This window comes from Bombus huntii, chromosome 12 (genome assembly GCF_024542735.1).
Source record: "Bombus huntii isolate Logan2020A chromosome 12, iyBomHunt1.1, whole genome shotgun sequence".
Lineage (NCBI taxonomy): Eukaryota > Metazoa > Arthropoda > Insecta > Hymenoptera > Apidae > Bombus > Bombus huntii.
The window spans coordinates 3,800,947-3,817,664 of record NC_066249.1 but is presented as its reverse complement, the minus strand read 5'-3'; the positions used below and the strand labels follow the sequence as shown (position 1 = coordinate 3,817,664).

General features: G+C 49.2%; 1 protein-coding gene across 5 annotated transcripts in view; it reads left to right on the top strand.

The window, feature by feature from the left end:
- The window catches only part of LOC126871886 (uncharacterized), a 229,329-nt gene that overhangs the window by 26,527 nt on the left and 186,084 nt on the right, over nt 1–16,718 (top strand). For 2 of the 5 annotated variants that reach the window (XM_050631203.1, XM_050631197.1), the window contains exon 2: nt 16,071–16,392. The exons of 2 other annotated variants lie outside the window; for them this stretch is intronic. The gene's annotated coding sequence lies outside the window, so the exon portion shown is untranslated. Of the gene's footprint in view, nt 1–1,374; nt 1,935–16,070; nt 16,393–16,718 lie in introns of those variants that run through there. One more of the 5 variants, XM_050631200.1, reaches the window with a different exon arrangement.

Sequence of the window (16,718 nt, the reverse complement as noted above, 5' to 3'; positions counted from 1 at the left end):
AAAGAACAACGCCATACGTTTACTCCGACCCTGCAGAAATTGTTATCATCCCGAGATATCCGCGACGCGGTAGATCGCGCATTTCCTAATTTCCCGACAAAGATGTGCTTATACGTGGAACGAGAGTAGAAGATCCAAACGAAACCACCGCAGGGAGTAAACGTTAAAAGGGAACACGAAGCCCGATGAACAGCTCGGAATTGGTTGTTCTGAAACTCACGGCACCGCTCTAATTTCAGCTCGGCCCGTTGGAAAGGAAGACGCGAGAAACGGTCCCCGCGACTGAACTCTCAGCTCGACAATCGTGTCTCGAATGAGTGTCGTCGCGGTGCGTACGTCGCATTGTAGGAGCTCATTGTAGGAACGCATTGTACGCGAGTTTCTGTTGGCTTCTCTAATGACTCGGGACTGTCTCGCGACAGCTTTGGGTCCCGCCACCAACGACGCACTCACCGACCGTGATCCACTACCTCCAGACTCTCGCTGGCTCTCTGTTCAACCCCTTCTTTGTTTATGCGTCTGTCCTAATGCGGCCGCGTAATGGCGGAGTTATGTTTTCGGCGGCCACACACGAGACACCCTGACGCGCGCCTCGAGGGTGTAGCTCTCGTTGCCAACGAGCCACGAAATTCTCTAGCCGCTATTGTTACTTCGCCGAAAATTATCTTCTCAGAATTCTGCTCCGGTCTAGCCGCGTTTTCCTCTTTGCACCGTCAGACGTTCGTTATCATTGCGGTCGCTCGCGTCTCGCTGCGCCGCCAGACAAACGCGAGCTTCGGCTCGTAAACGTTTGTCACGGAGCCGAAGCGAGCGCGTGCTTGCGTCAGGTAGACGAATAGCCCAGCAAACCGTTTCTACGACCGCGTTACCTAGATTCTTCCTCGACGTAATTAACAGCATTCGAGTATTTTTAGCGGCAGACGAGTCTATCGCAAAATGTTAACGCTGGAAAGCGCATGTCCGTTTCTCAGGATTTGTATTATTCTTTCGCGATTAGCTCTTCCCCGCGGACGTTCGTTTTCGTCGCGTTGTCCCGGTTACGGCCCGATAAACCAGAGTTTCCACCGAGTTCGAATTAAAACTGTAACTTTCCATTTAAATTGCGCACGCGGCCAATCGCGCCGCGCTGAATTCCACTTCGCCACGGCTAAATTTGAAGCCGCCCTTGTCCCCGCCGCGGGCAACCCGCGTTATTTTGTCCGCCGTCCTCGTCGCGGATTATCACCAGTAATAATAATCAATTTCAACAGCGAGGCCCTCTCGGTCGGTCGGTCGCTCGGCTTTATTTGCCGCTCGTTGTCGGCCTGGCGACGCCTACGATAGAAAACGAGAGCGTTGCTCCGTGGCAGCTCGCAAATCTTTCGTTTCCGGCTCAACGCGTATCCAGTTAAACGACACCATCGCAGCACCGCGGACACGGAACGCTAACTCGTTCTGAATTATGCCCTGCGTGTGACACCGAACTCCGCGTCGTTTCGTCGCTCGCCTACGATCTTCGCCAAGCTACGAATATAGACTACGGAGATGTCGTCGAACGATCAAAATTTAACTGTACCGAACATCGTGTAACAAGCATCACGCGTGCACGTGACAAATGAATACGACGCAGGTTGCTTATAGCTACAAGAATTGCGCGCGAAGTTTAGATTTTGTTGAAACCAGAAGCTGAGGATCAACGGAGGTTAAGATCGATTACTCGTCAGAAGATACATCAACAAGCTACTCGTAATATCGTAATTCGAGAAAAAACAAATATTAAGAACGCTTTTGATTGGAATACAGAAATGTCCATGGTGTACGTGTCTCGTTATCAATCACGCGACTCGTTAAACATTGATAATCCATGGCAGTATTTCCCGACGACCTAGATAATCGACGTCGAGTGGATTAAATTCAGATTAAGATCACCGCTTTCCACTGCAGCAATTATAAGGGTACGTATTCCTTTCGGATTATTCTTTTGCCGGTGTACCGCGATGCTCATTGTCCCGAGTATTAAAGAGAGAATCTGGAAGAAGGAAGTGGCGCGATTTCCCCGTTTAAGTTGGTCCCAGTTCGCGGAGAATGGCTCTCAGCGCTTAGCAACCGAGTAATTATTTTATAAATATTCCGCTCATTAAGGCGATATCGGTTCGCCGATTCCAGCTTCCTTCTCTCTTAAATAACTTCCCCCCGCTTTCTTGCTTCTTCGTCGATGAATCGCAGAACAGATTGGCAAATCCCAAAAAATTGTATTATCGTGGTACTTCTTGTGCAAGCTAACGAACGAGTCGTCGCGGACTTCCTTCGTTTTCCGAACACAGCATGTGGTACTTTCGTACAATACAATTTACTCGATCGACACTCGGCCATAGGACGACGAGGCATATTTTCATGCAACGCAACGACGCGTATTTCCTTCGATTCACGCGGAGGAATTAGAGCGGAGGATAAAGGCGATTCGACCGTTCGAAAGTGGATTAGAGCAGCGAGTAACGTTGGAACCAGAAGAGTCGACGGATGCGGGCGTATTATCCATAAGACACAATGTCGTAACGATACTTTACGCCTTCCAGTTCCGTACGCGAAATTCCTCGTTCCTGGGTAGTTTCGAGTTGGCGAGCGGGAGATTTCAATATCCTGCCCTTTGATACCCTTAAAACTCGCCACGTTCAGTCTCCAGATATCTCCAGATACGATCCAATTCCCCGAATAGAGGGCTTGAAACGAATGGAGGTAGATACACCGAGTTACGTGGCCTCAGTCTCTTCCTCCGTTTTCTACCTATATACTTGGCGAGTGCCAGCTACCTTATCGTCCCCGACACAGCTTTTGCCCTACCTATGAAACACCTGAATCCGCGATCAGAGATTTAGCTCGTGGTAAGAGGCATCGGGCCAGCATCGAGGACGCGACCGAATTTATTTCACATTTAAATAATACGGCGTTATTATTAAACAGGTGGAGGGTGGCGTACCGCGTGCACCGCCACACACAATTATGCAACGAGACTTAGAGGTTCGAGGGATGTAGGAAGACGCGTTAACGGAAATTCTAAAGGGAATTGGGGAATCGGTTGCTCGCGGTAGAGAGATGCTTCGTGTAGGTTCGAATGGCTCGATTCGATGCCGCGATCTCTTCGAAGGATTTTTGATTTGGGTCAAACATTCTCCTGCCGATTCATTTTCCCTTTTCCGTTGATTCCATCGGCGTCGATACCTTTACAACGAATGTATCACGAATGCATCGGCCCAAGTCCGGTTTTCGTCGGTCGGTTACGACGATACATCCATTCCGTCGTCGAATCAACCGAAAAGATGTACCTTTACTGTCCGAGGATCACCGAGAATTTCACATCAAAGTGTTCGTCCATTGAAAGGCTCCGACCGTTTCCATCGTTTAACCTCGATCCACTTTCGCCCGATGAAACGGCCCGCGAGGAAACGGAAAATCAGTAGCGAGAATCGAATGGGAGTCCAGTGGATGTAGCGGCAATGGCAGCAACGAAGGGCGAGAGAGGGTGGTGGTAGTTGGCCAGGGTTACCGGGCGAGCTAACTTCGCCGTCGTTCTTGGGGGGAAGGAGGATAGTGGCACCCTTTGTCGGCCGGCGGCACATTGTTTCCAGTGGCCATAAATCGTCTCGCGACTCTCCCCGCTAGGCTCGAGCTTCCTTCCTTCTCACCCTTCGCTTAGAGAGGCCAGCATCTCTTCCTCCCTGATTTTCTTTACCGTCGTCTAGCTCGATCTACGACGCCGACCAGGAGGGTGAAACTCGCGTTGCAACCCTCTTTCCACTAAAAGCGGTCTCTCCGTTTTACCTTGACCGTACTTGTTTACGCGACAAAACGCGAACGTCGCCGAGTAAAAACTTTCTTCGACGAAAACGCCCTCCGTTGCTTTTAATCCGTTGCTCTTCCATTCCCCCGTCGCCGTTTCCTTCGAGTCTCTCTTCAACTCGTAGCCTTCCCGATATCGCCCGCACTGTTTCCCGTATGCTCGTATCCTCGAGTTGCAGCGTTCCATACGCCGTCTAAATACTTACACTACAAAACATCCCCCCATGGCAACATACGTTGGCTCATGTTCGTATACATCGTCAGGCCAGCCGAGGCTAACCTCGCGTTAGTCTCTCCGACGCCATTTCCTTCAGCTAGCGTCGTCCCTTAGGTGGCATCGCGGTTTCTGCCAACCTTCCATATACGGCTTTCTGCTCTTCGCCTGTTCGACGTAACGTCACTTCTTTCCACCCCCGGGGACCAACTTATCGACTTGGAAACAATATCTTTACCTACGGGAGATCTTCGTATCGCCACTATTTACGTTGCTTACCACCTAGAACGCGTTGTCGACGACGACCAGCTACTTCTCTTTCTGTTCTAGCGCTCTGCGCTATGGCGACTCGCGTTCGTTCGAGTCATACTCGTACTCTCGCACATCCAACTTTTTCTGTCCCTTATATCGTAATGCGTATTTAGTTGGATTATCCGATAAAATATCGAGTCACGGAAAGCGTGGAAGGGAAACGAAGTCATGAAGGATTGATAATTCATAGCTGTTCGCGAGCGAGGATCCTTATCTGGGATTTCCACGTTTTCAATAGCGAACAATACAGGCAGAAGGCTGTTTGCAGAGGCGCGTGCTTGTTGGGGACGGCGAATCGTGCGACTTAAATCCGGAAGGGTATTACGCGCGGTCTCTTCCCTTTCGTTCGCGTCCCACTCGACTTGCCACTCGAGGGAATCAGAGTCGCGAGATAACGCCTCCTCGTGCAGCTGTTGCCATAAGGGTTGCGTGAACGTCTCGGTCAAAGTTATCTCGCTATTAATTCGATCGGAGCCGCTATCTGCCGCTGTCTGCTCGCGTGGATCACGATCATTTTTCAACCGGCGTTTCGTCGCTGAACGCTTCGATTCCGCCTGTGGAAATTTCTGGTCGGAAACGGTTTCGAAACGATCGCTCGACTGGCGACTGTCACCCTCGAAATTCGCTCGCTTCGATGCCAGGGAAATTTATCGAACTTTCGTCATTCGATTGGATGGCACGGTCGTTTCGTTTCTCTGCCGCGAATATAAGCTTCTCTTTTTTACGGTTAATCCCAGCCATATCGAATATTTCTGGCGTGCTTCTCCGTTAAAGAAAGGAAAAGAAGAACGGGATGAAAAAGGGTGAATTCTTGTAGAAAACGAAAGACGATTCATCGACGTACATCCTTTGCAGGAGAAATCGAAGTTGCATTCTCTGGTGCAGACAGACGCGCAAACTTTGGATTGGCTGTGATCCAGTCGCATGGTTTATTAGATCTCCCCGCGGGCCAGCCAATCGATGCATTTCGATATTGTAGCCGGAGATTTTATTTGCCTGCCTTTAGACGCTCATCCGTGTAACATCTTCCATCTTATCGAACCGGATTTCGCGGAAACAAGCACCGACGTTCCTCTGCACGATGGCCCAAGGAAAGCGTAGCGATTTTTCGTTCTCGATAATCGCGGAGAAAAATCGTAACGACGATTTCCCAGCTTCTGCCTCTTCGGTCTCTTCACTCTCCCCGACTTTTTACCAAGATCACAACTATCCCCGATCGCTCTGTCTTCGTCACGCGAGCCCACGCCTTTGCTACGCTCCGCTTTCTCCTATAGCAACCCCTTCGCGTTCATTTCCTCCCACGGGTGGCCGGATGCGGAACCACTCGGAAAGGCGATCCTAAATTTTCTGCCGGTCGGTGGGTTTCAAGGAGATGAAACCAAGCAGGACCCCGGCATAAGAGTCGAAGGACGACTCGGTGCGTAATCACAGACTCTGCCCTCGAAAGGGGTACACGAGCGTGAACGCATACAAAGAGGCAAGTCGACCGAACTTCCTGGACCGTGGGCTGTCTGCCTATGAGCCGTTACACGCTTATGGTCCCGCCGCGGATATGCAAAGCCGGGAAAGCCAAGCGGGGACGATCAAACGTGTGCGTGTAAATATTCATTTCGACGACAGAGAGAGGTGGAGAAAAAGAGAGAGAGAGAGGGAGGGTTGCGTGGTGAATACGTGCGAGTTTAGCAGGGCAGAAGTTGGCCAAGGGAGGGTCGGCCGACGACCGAGGGCTTAGATTATACCGCGACAGAGTTTGGAACCGGCCGTATTGTCGGGGATCTCTGGGTACACAGAGATAATGTCGAAGCAACGAAGGGTTAGCGGTTGTCCTACATGGCGAACCGTGCGACGATGATCTCTAGCGACTCTCCGTGGAAGGGTACACCGGTCGTCCTTCGATCCTTTCCCTGCCACGCAATCATCTTTCGACCCTCGGCGAGGATTTCACCCGCAACCCACTAATTGAAAGCTTCTACCACATCCGCGAAGAAAGAAAGAAGGACCGGCGTGTAGCTGAGTCTCGTTCGACCGACGTAATTGTTTCCCAGTAGCGAGGAAAGCGGCTTTTCCTTCTCGTCTGTTTTCCCCTGTTTCCTCTTTTCCTTCCTTCAACGACTTCTCAACAAAGACGCCAGCACGCCTCCGGTTGCAAAGCGAAAATCCGAGAGGGTGGCGAACGCCGGCAAAGCGTATCGGGAGCGTAAACTCTTCTTTAAATTTCCACTCTTTCTTGTATACTCTCTCCTTCCGCCGAGAGCGGCCAACCGCTTTGTTTCTCGCGGTACAAACGATTCCACCCAGAGAGCTGAAGAAATCGATATAACGACGCGTCCAGTGGGTCGCTGATTTTTCGCGTGAAAAAAAAGATAAGCACGGAGAGGATAATCGAAGATTACCAGACAGCCGGAGATATCGTTTTCTTTTTTCTTTTTTCTGAATTCTACCGGACATCTCCGCGAAGATTTTCAAAACTCGAGTTCGAAGCAAGCAGTCAACGGCGGAGAATAGACGGAATTTCATGGAGAATCCGAAGGAACGTTCTATCGGTCTTTGGGTGTTGAATGGAGAAAGAGAAGTTCTTCTATTCTTCGAACAGGTGACGTTACTTGCGCGAAAAATCCGCCGCGAAACTTTTTCCTCACCGCGGTGAAGGTACTTAAAGTCCCGTTAGATCGCGCGAGAACGACGTGGAAGTGAGTTTCAAGAAAGTTTTCTCGAATGACCTGCCACGTACACGATCTTTCTTGTGCACGCACGCGTGTGGCTATTGTACGCTGTGTTTGCCATTAGAAATGAAAGAGGGTAAAACGCGCCATAAATTTCCAGTCCGTTTCAACTTTAAGTCCTTGTCGAATAGGGGGGAAATTTTATGCATTCCGAAGTCGAGTGCCTGTGCCACGTTCGCTGCAGGCAAAAGAAAATTCGCCGAGTCGAAGAAGAAGGCGAAACGTCACGTACCAAACCAGACGAAAAATCCTGAGCAAACTACTACTACCACTACTACTATTACTACTGAGCACCGAAAAACCGCACCGTATTTCTAATTTTGCCCTGTCTGAATTTCTAAATGGAGCCTTGAAATACAACGCGGACAATGCTCGTACTCTCTCGCGCTTCCGTATCGCGGTTAAGCAGGAAGAGTCGCGCATAGAGCAGCTTCGAAATTGCGAATCTGGAACGTGGTTGGTTAACTGACGTAGAATCGTGGGACGTGGCAAAACCGCGCGACGCTCTGCGAGTATGTACAAACAATTGCTACACGATGGACAAATTGCAGCGGGCCGTGACCGTAGAAAAAGTTTCAAGCTAAAGCGGAAAATTCAAAACTGAGAGATCCATAATATTGTGCCTTGGAACACTAACTGTGTTTCGAGTTATAAGGTCTAGAAGCAAAAGAACTTTGAATATGTTGTCATTGCTGTTCCTTGTAATCTTCAGCTGCGAGTGCAGCTGCGAGTACGTACAAACTATTGCTACACGATGGACAAATTGCAGCGGACCGTGACCGTAGAAAAAGTTTCAAGTTGAAGCGGGAAATTCAAAACTGAGAGATACATAATATTTTGCATTGGAACGCTAACTGTGTTTTGAGTTATAAGGTCTAGAAGCAAAAGAACTTTGAATAGATTGTTATTGCTGTTTCTTGTAATCTTCAGCTAGAGTTACACAAGAAGGTTAACTTTCTGTGGTGACATCCCTATGAAATTATTATCGTTTCTTCGATTGATATCGAGACATTGAGCGAGCAACGATTAAAACCGGCACACAATATCTCTGTATTTGTACTTACACTTATTTTGATACATCTGACTATTACAACTTGATCCACTCGTTGCTTTATCAAGTAAGCCTACACGTTACGATCAACTGAGAATCTTCGTGCTCGCGGAAACGCGTAAATGGTGATGGCTTGTGCGAGGGAAACGCGAGAAGAAGCAAAGAGCTGAAGGGGCGACCGTGCTACCTACAAATGAAAACATCTCGCCCCCGTTTCATCGCGCTGCGCCGGGAGGAACGTGTCCCCGGGACACGGGATACTCGGGAAGGAAATTCCAGCGTCGACTCTCTTCTGTGTTGACGAGCACCACGAATAGAAAGAGTGGAAGAGAACGAGGGCAAGAGACGTCCACGGGGCATGCAAGTTCGTGCAAAGTTGACTTAAAAAGTCAAAAGTAGAGAAGGGGAAAACGAAGCGAGCCAAGTGAACGAGGAAAAACGAGGAGCGGGCGAGCGTACAGCCGCCGTCTCTATTGGAACAAACTCTTGTTATTCGAACAGAAACCGCTTCGAGCATGGTATATTCGATAAAATTCACGGCACTGTGCTTCGCTGCCGAAGCAATTACGCTCGCGCTTACTCTACGCGATCTTTCCCAAAGAAATCTCTTTTACTCTTTCTCTATCCTCGTTGTTTCGAGTGTCCCCTCGATCGAACGGGAAACTTCAACGAGCATTTGTACGTAACGCGATTGTTATATTTTCTTCTTGTTTCTCTAGCAACAACGTTTCAGCCGGCAGAGAAACTTGAGGCGACGCGGCGCGTCTACGCAGTTCGCAATTAAATCTCCATCGTGAACGATATCGCGCGCAGATAACGCCGCGACGTACGTCGCATGTTTTCGTCAAGTGTCGCGACGCATTTACAACGCGTCGCGGTTACGAGCGATAAGCCGAGTTACGAGTTTCGAATGGATGGGCCCGCGTCTCTGCAGCCTCCGTTACCCACGATCTGCTAACCGAACCCGTGCTTATCAACCAAGTTGCGAATAATAAAGATACGCCGGTTTGCTCGTCGGTATCGCGTGTGTACGTACCGCGTTCGTCGTGGTCTTGCCTCTGTTTGTCCTTGTTGAAAGCGATTACATCAAGGCTCTTAATTAATGCTCCTTTTACGAAACATTAACCACGTCTTTCAACGTTACATCGGTTCAAAGCCCGTCACTCTCGAACGCTCCAAAGCTATCGAACGGAGGCGAAAGTGTGCGTGTCTACAGATAAGATATCGCGATTCGAAAGATTCGAGGCGTAAACGCGTTCCCCTTTTCAACTACTCCCCCTGTTAAGGTTCGTGAAAACGGACCGTCTTTGGATATAAAATCCGGCCTGTTCTTTGAAATCTCTTCGATATTGCAGAAACAAATTGCTCGATTTTGGTAGAAGGAAAGGAAAACGTATCCTGTTAGAGCATGGAAACGTTGGTGAAACTGATCAGGTGTCTTTCGTAATAAACATAGACGCAGCCGGTGTTGAAAGAGGCTTGCAACGAGCGTGTTCGACTCTTGCATAATGCAGCGGCCTCGGTAATGCACATTTTAATTACGTTAGGTATGGAAGGTTGGGCCGTCAGCCGCTGGTATATAGAATGCGAACACTTCTGGTTTAACGGCTACGTATCCGCCCATTATCGGTCCAGCTACACGGAAAATCAAATTCGGATCCGCATTAGCCGGCTGACGAAGGTTGCGCGCGAGGAGAGACCTGACCTCGTATCCAACCCGGTCAATGTTCCATTGCACCCGGTTAGTTCCACTTTGTAATCGCGTAATCGAGTCAAGCACTGGGAAAAAGTCGCAACGTGGCGGTTCCAGCGGCGGGAAAGTCACACCGCCGGAAATTCTTAAAGGGGACAGAGCGGCCAAGCTTTCGTGCACAGCCTCGAAATCATTTTGTCCAGAAAGCTTTCGCCGCAATCCCGTTGTATTTTCTGCAAATTCCAGAATTCCCCGGTAAACACCAGGATTGGCGAAGTAATTAACCGCAGTTGAACGAAAAGTTTCGTCAAGTTCGGTAGAATGTAAAATCGATTCGCGCGTAAATGCCGCCGTTCCCAGGTAAACAGCGTCGGTTTACCCAATGCTAAGGCTGGCTTATAGTCGGCCGGATGAATAATTAAGCGATGGACCTCGTAATTCTTAACGCTAACCCTCGCAACCCTTTCTGTTCGTACCTTTCGTGTGGCTCGCGGTAGCCGGAGTTTCGCCACGGTGCACGATCAAATATTAAAATCTCGGCGGCGAAAGGCCGCAGCTTTTTACGACTTGGCCCGTGTCTAGACGCGAAGGGTTGCTTCCAGGAAGTCGACGCGGCCGATTCTCGCGTCTCCCTCTTTCCGTGGCGAACGCACTTTAATTTCTATTTATTGATTTTCACGAATGACATAAATTTCCGCTCGTCAGATAAATTTTCGCCCTTCCACGGAATCTCCCAGTGGACGAGTTGTTCCGTGTTTGAATCGTTAAATTTCAACAGATCGAATCTCTTTAAAGCTGTGATCGTGTTCTCTCTGGCAGAAGCAAGCAAGACGAAACTATTTGGAAAGTTAGAAGAAACATGTGAAAAGCCAGATTATGGTCAGCTTAGCAAATTGTTTGATACGACGCTCTGTCGCGCCTTAAAATAATTCCGCTTCTTTTGCTGTATGTTCTTTTCTCCTTTTTCAATCCATCTTCGACGCGCGTTCTCCCTCGCCAAGCTGACTGCGAATGGTCGCGTTATGATAACGCAGCAACGCATCGAATCGTGAACGGAAGAGAGTACACGAGCCACGTGCAAGCAACCATAACGGAGATTAGCCAAAGCGCAGAACGCGTTAACGCAGTGCACCTAAATCGAGGGTTTATCAAAATAATTATGCGTAGTGGTGAAATAATAACCGAACTGTGTTTCTTGCTACTGGTTTGTAGAAATCTGAAATTCTCTTTAACATGCTTAAAATAAACTTACCGAAAATCTTTTACCGTGTCATGCATAGAAACTCGTTTATACAACTGAATCTACTGTAACAAGCTTAATGCACATAAGTACACGAATAGTGCGTGACACGGGCACGTGACCATTAAGCAAGACGTTATCGTAATACCGCATTAGCGCGTAATACCCAGTGCGGATATTATAATAAGCGGCCCTCAAGAATTCGCTCATTACACGTCCATAAATCTTCTGCCTTGTTTCGTTCGTTCAACAACCAGTTTCTCGTATCCGTGTTACGTGGTGTGTTTTACCGGTTTAAGCACGTGGTAATACTCCAACTATAGCGACGTTTTCGTTAATCACATTCGAAACGCGAATTCGACTCGACATCCTGTCAATGACTCATCATTGGAAGTTGATCCTGGCGTTAAGCGGAGATGGTGAATTTAATGAACTGTAAGCCGTGCAAGGACTGTATATTTGAAGTTGCAGGAGTAGCCGGTTCTGCGTGTATCGAGCAAGTCCTACGGCAGAACCAGGCCGTTCATAGAGAGAAGTTAGCCCTCGTAATTCAGAGTTCACGAGGCATTAGCATTTAGTGGCAAACTGTGTACACTAAACACGGATATGGTTTCATCACCGACGCTGTCCGTGTTAGTATCTGTATTCCACGATTCATGAGATGAGCTATCGGAAGGTCGTTTATGGGTTGCCACAAGGAAGGTCGACCTTTGGTACGGCCGGACTGCCTTGAGTAGCTGGATACAGCTGTTGTAGCGTTCTATCGGCGCATCAAATGCCGCGTTAGTTCTCTGAATTACTGTAACGGTAACTGGCTAACGCTCTCCCCACTTTCTATCACCTATACGGCGTTCAATAACGAACACGTTCTCCTGACAGGCAGACATCTACGAGTGTTCCGTAGCTCTGGGCTTTGAAGCTCGACACGATTTCACCTTTACATGTTGCATGGTCTGAGAAACGAGAAACGCAAATTTAATATTCCCGCCAGAGCGTGAACTGTCCGATAAAGCGGCCGGAGCAGACAAGCTAGTTCTTCGTTAACGTCTTTCACGAAATTCTTGAAACAAGCGCGGACACCAAGTTCGCCCCATAAAACCAAATTAATCCGGATGGACAAGGATATTCGCTCGGGTCGCGCAGCCTCGCAGATCCTCGCAATGGCAAACACACGGAGCCGCTATATCATCGGACGCGCGACACGTCAACACTTAGTCCCAAACTCTCGGTCTACGAAATGCGAGAGCGTTTCCGGCGGATGACGTGTCTCGTTGCCGTGGAATATTGGACACGGAAGTGCAGCCAGCCGGTATTTCGCGAATTGCAAAGCCAACCTAGTCGGAAGTCAGGCTACAACTTACCCTTTCGCCACAATGCATTCCCTCGGGGCAGCTCGTAGCGTCGTTGCGTTTTCGTCGGATTTTAGGATTCCCGTTCTCCTCGTTACCATCCGCCACTTATATCTCGAACATTGAAACGAATTTTCATCGAGTGGAAGCTGAGCGTTTCGAAATGCGCTGCGTTCGGTGGAAACGAAGAATTACGTCGTCGTCGCGAAGAAACCGAAGTTGAAACCCGTTCCAACTTACCGAAAGACGAGAGAACGTAGTCGAGATGCGTGCAACAGGGCCGTCGCTTGCTCCCGCCGATCTCTTTCCCTGTCCTACACGCTGCGCCGTGATCCGGCGAGCGACAAAGCTCGCGTATCGCGTGATTCGAGCAACGAAGAGCAGTTCTCGGTCGTGAAACGTATGCCACTACACGCGACGCTGAAGAATTCGCCGTCGAGAAGATTCCCAATTCTCTGGCGAATGCTTTCGGTTCGCGCAGAGAAGCAACCATGAAAATATTGCATGGCAACAAATAAGAACGTGCTTCTGACATTTGTGGAGTGTCCCGTGTTCGGTATCCAGCCTGCGTACATTTCCCTTGCAACGTCAAAGGCAACGAGTTTGACCTAGAAACAGAAGCTCGAGCTACTTGCCACTTAAAAAAATTTGCCGAAATTGCTTCATCGACGACTCTCTCGACGGAACAATTGGCGAGTTTCTGCGCGAGTAACGTTTTGCCGGGTAATTCGATAAAAGTAGCGTTCGCTGTTCATCGGTTAGGCACCGTACGCAAGATTTCACGAGCCAACGATGCCCGATTGCGTGAGGAAACGGTTCGTTCTCAAACAGGAATACTCAATTAATCTTGCAACTCGAAACGAGACCGAAGGCCGTCAAACTCTTTCCTCGAGCACAGAAACATTTTACGTGATACTAATTAGTTACGGGAAGTGGAAACCATTAAAGTATCGGTCGTGCCACTTGAAGAATTTCTTCGCTTAACGAAGCTTAATTAGTCACCTCATTATCCTGCCGCGCGTTCCACAGGCCTTAACTTCTTATAACGTTCTATTTTAAATTTATTTGCCGAACGGCAGAAGGCGCGACCAACCGTTCGGTTTCGGCCTGGGTGTTCTCGATCCGCCGCGACGTAACTTTCTACCGAGGACAAATTACCTGCCGAGTCTGTCGATCGTCGAGCAACCGAACATATTGCTTTCTAAATTTATCCGGTTACGAGTGGATCTCTGTTAACGAGATCGCGTCGTAAGCCAAACACACTTTTAACCGCCACTACATGCTGGGTAAACATCGTGTGGTATGGATCAAAGCGAGTCGGTCTATTATTTGCCGGCATCGGTAAACTAACGCGACATGGCCAAGGGTGCCACGTAGCCATCGATCATACTCGTAATCTCGTAGATGTAAGCGATCAGATGGTACAAACGTTTTAATTAAACTCAGCAAGTTGTCCGTCGAAGACAAATATAGGTGGCCGTGCGTTAATCGAGAACGTATCTCCATCGTTCTCCCCCAAAACCAAACGATAGTTTATCGGCTAAGCGTTTTTTCTCCGGCGTTTTAATCTTACGGAAAGCATCGGGTTCGGGCAGGCAAGTCAAAATAGTCGATAAGGGGCGAAACGTTATCATCGATCGAATCCGTTAATCAAGATAATTGTCCGATAACCTACACGCGGTTTTAGGCAATCTTTCGGCGTTGCACTTAGGAATAATTGCATTGTTGTACGTCGCACCTCGTGGATAGGAGCCATGTTGGTTTTAGTGTCGATGCTGATGACGCTGGCCGAAGGGAGAAGGGGAGCCAGCAACCGGGCAGGGTTTCGAACGGCTGGCTGATCTGATTATGTTAATGCATAGCGGACTCTCGATTGATAATTGCATCGGGGATCGCGGATGCGGAGAGCTTGAATGCCATTCAGCCTACACTTCTCGTTCCCGGGAGTGATTATCTATGCTAAACGCTTGGCTCGTTAATCGTCATACGCTCGAAAGGACGGTCATGTGCGTGTGCTGCGTGGCTCTTTTTTTCGCTCGCAAACGTTCGATTTATCGGGGTGCCTGTCGCAGCGGACAATCAGAGAGAACCGTACCATCCTGCGTTTCGTTCCAATTCGTCGGCAGCCGGCAGCCGAGCTTCCGGAGAAATAATCTATCAGCACTTTGCGCACATGTCATAGCCGATAGAGATCAGAGCTCTAACGTGCAAGAAGTTACTGTCCTATTACTTACACCTCGTCGTTTCATCGTGTCTCAACGTCTCGCGCAACACCTGCCGTTTCAATTTGTCTAACGACGATCCGAGGGTGCAGTTTGATCCAGGTTGATTCAACGCGCGTTTAACGAAGTTTTACACGGCCGAATTTCTACGGACAGAGGAAAGCTCCGAATTTTTGTTCCCATTCGAATGACAGTCGGCCATCCGCGACGTAATTGCGGTCAGGATTTCGGTGACGATTCGCGCGTTACGAACAAAAATGGCCGTGAACCGGACCGTGCCGTTAACGAGGAAAGAATTAAAAATAACGGTGACCTGGTTGGCTCGTGCGCTACCGGGACACACGCGAGCGCCGCGTCTGTGCACGCGTGCCAATAAACGGCAGCTTTATTGTTCTGGAAATTAGGGGAATCACGAGTAATGCGGTCTTTTAATCGCACGCTGCATTGCGGAAAGTGCGCACCGGACTTTATCGCCGTTTTTACTACTCGCGCGACACCGGCCGCGAACTATAATTTAAATTTCAATCGGACTTCAGCGTCCGCAGAGCGGCGCGAATTACGAGACGCTTCGTAAAACAGGCAGTGGAACGACGAAATATACCGATGTCGCCGTTAGTGGTGCCATAAACGCGGAAACTGCGCACTATCCCGTCCGAAAATTATAGTAATTGTCGCTAATTTGACTGTTTAATTAGTCAGCAACGCGACAGAAGTATGCGCCGGAATTTGTCAGGGTTCACACGCGTCCGGCCGTGATACGCGCGCGATCGCTCCGGGATGACGTGTACGCGCATCAGCTCATCGTCCCCGCGATTATTTAAAATTCCAACGAAACTGCGATTGCTGCGTCGGTCGTGCTTTAATCCGTCAAGCTTCCGCGTCGGGTCCATCCGCTGCGCGAGTTTGGAATTCCCGCGCAACCGAAGATATTTCCGGAGCAACGGCTTAACTGCCGCAAGCCCGTCCGAATGAAACGTTTCTTCGAGGGCATTTTCGGCCAGAATCGAGGCTTTATATTTTGCGTTCACGGAAAAGAGAGAGCTTTAACATCGGTGAATGACGTCAGAGGGGACGTTGAAACGGAGAGAGAAAATAGTATCGGAGCGACACACCATATTACGTACCGCAGAGGCCAATGTTGTATTTCGCAGGGTGCAACTTGGTTACCTCGGTTGCATTAATTTACCCTTTGTACACAATTCTTTTTTCTTTTCCTCTTTTTAGCACGCTCGATCGGTCAATTTCGAATGCAAAAAACGCTGGTGAATCGAAGCAATCACTGGCCGACAATGTTTGCGCAGTTAGGCTGACTATGCGCATTGTTTTTGCGTTCTTTGTCTCGCTTGCTTTTCCCGTTCTTCTTTTTTATCTTTCCACGTACAGGCGAACGCGCGTTCGCGTGCACACACCCCCGCACACGGTCACTCTTTTTCTCTTTGTATCGTTCTAGTTTGGCCGGGCACCGTTTATTCTACTGTTACGGGCTGTTTAGCCGAATCAATCTCCCGGCAGCACGTGGCTCCACCGACGCCTCTCACCCCCACCCACCCCCTGCTTCGGTCTCTGGCCGGGGGAGGAAATAATTAAAAGTTAGTGTTTACCAAACGAAAGCAATCGGTTGCCCATCAACGGTAACAACTGGATTCAATTATAAAACTAAACGCGCCACCGCTGCCGCTAGCATCGCCGCATGCTCCACCCCCGTCTGCTGACCGAATCGAAGGAAACTGAACGACGCGACGAATCGACGGATATTTCCATTACTGCAGAAGGTAAGTCGAGGGAAACCTGTTAGACTTTCGCGAGAAGACGCAATGGATTTCTGATCCATCGCCCAACCCTCTCCCTGCTCGTCCCATCGAACCTCTTTAATTGGAAATCCACGTGACAATGGCACGCCTTCGTCTTCGTCCACCTTCGTCTCTCGTCTTTATCCCCTTTGACTCTTCTTCCTTCGTTTTCTCATCCTTCTCGCGTACCCTTTCTATGCGACTTCTTACTCTGATACTACCAACACCACCACCACCACCACCACTGCCACCGCTTCCTTCATCTCCTCCTCCTCTTTATCCGTCACTTCTTTCTCTTCTTCCGCTCG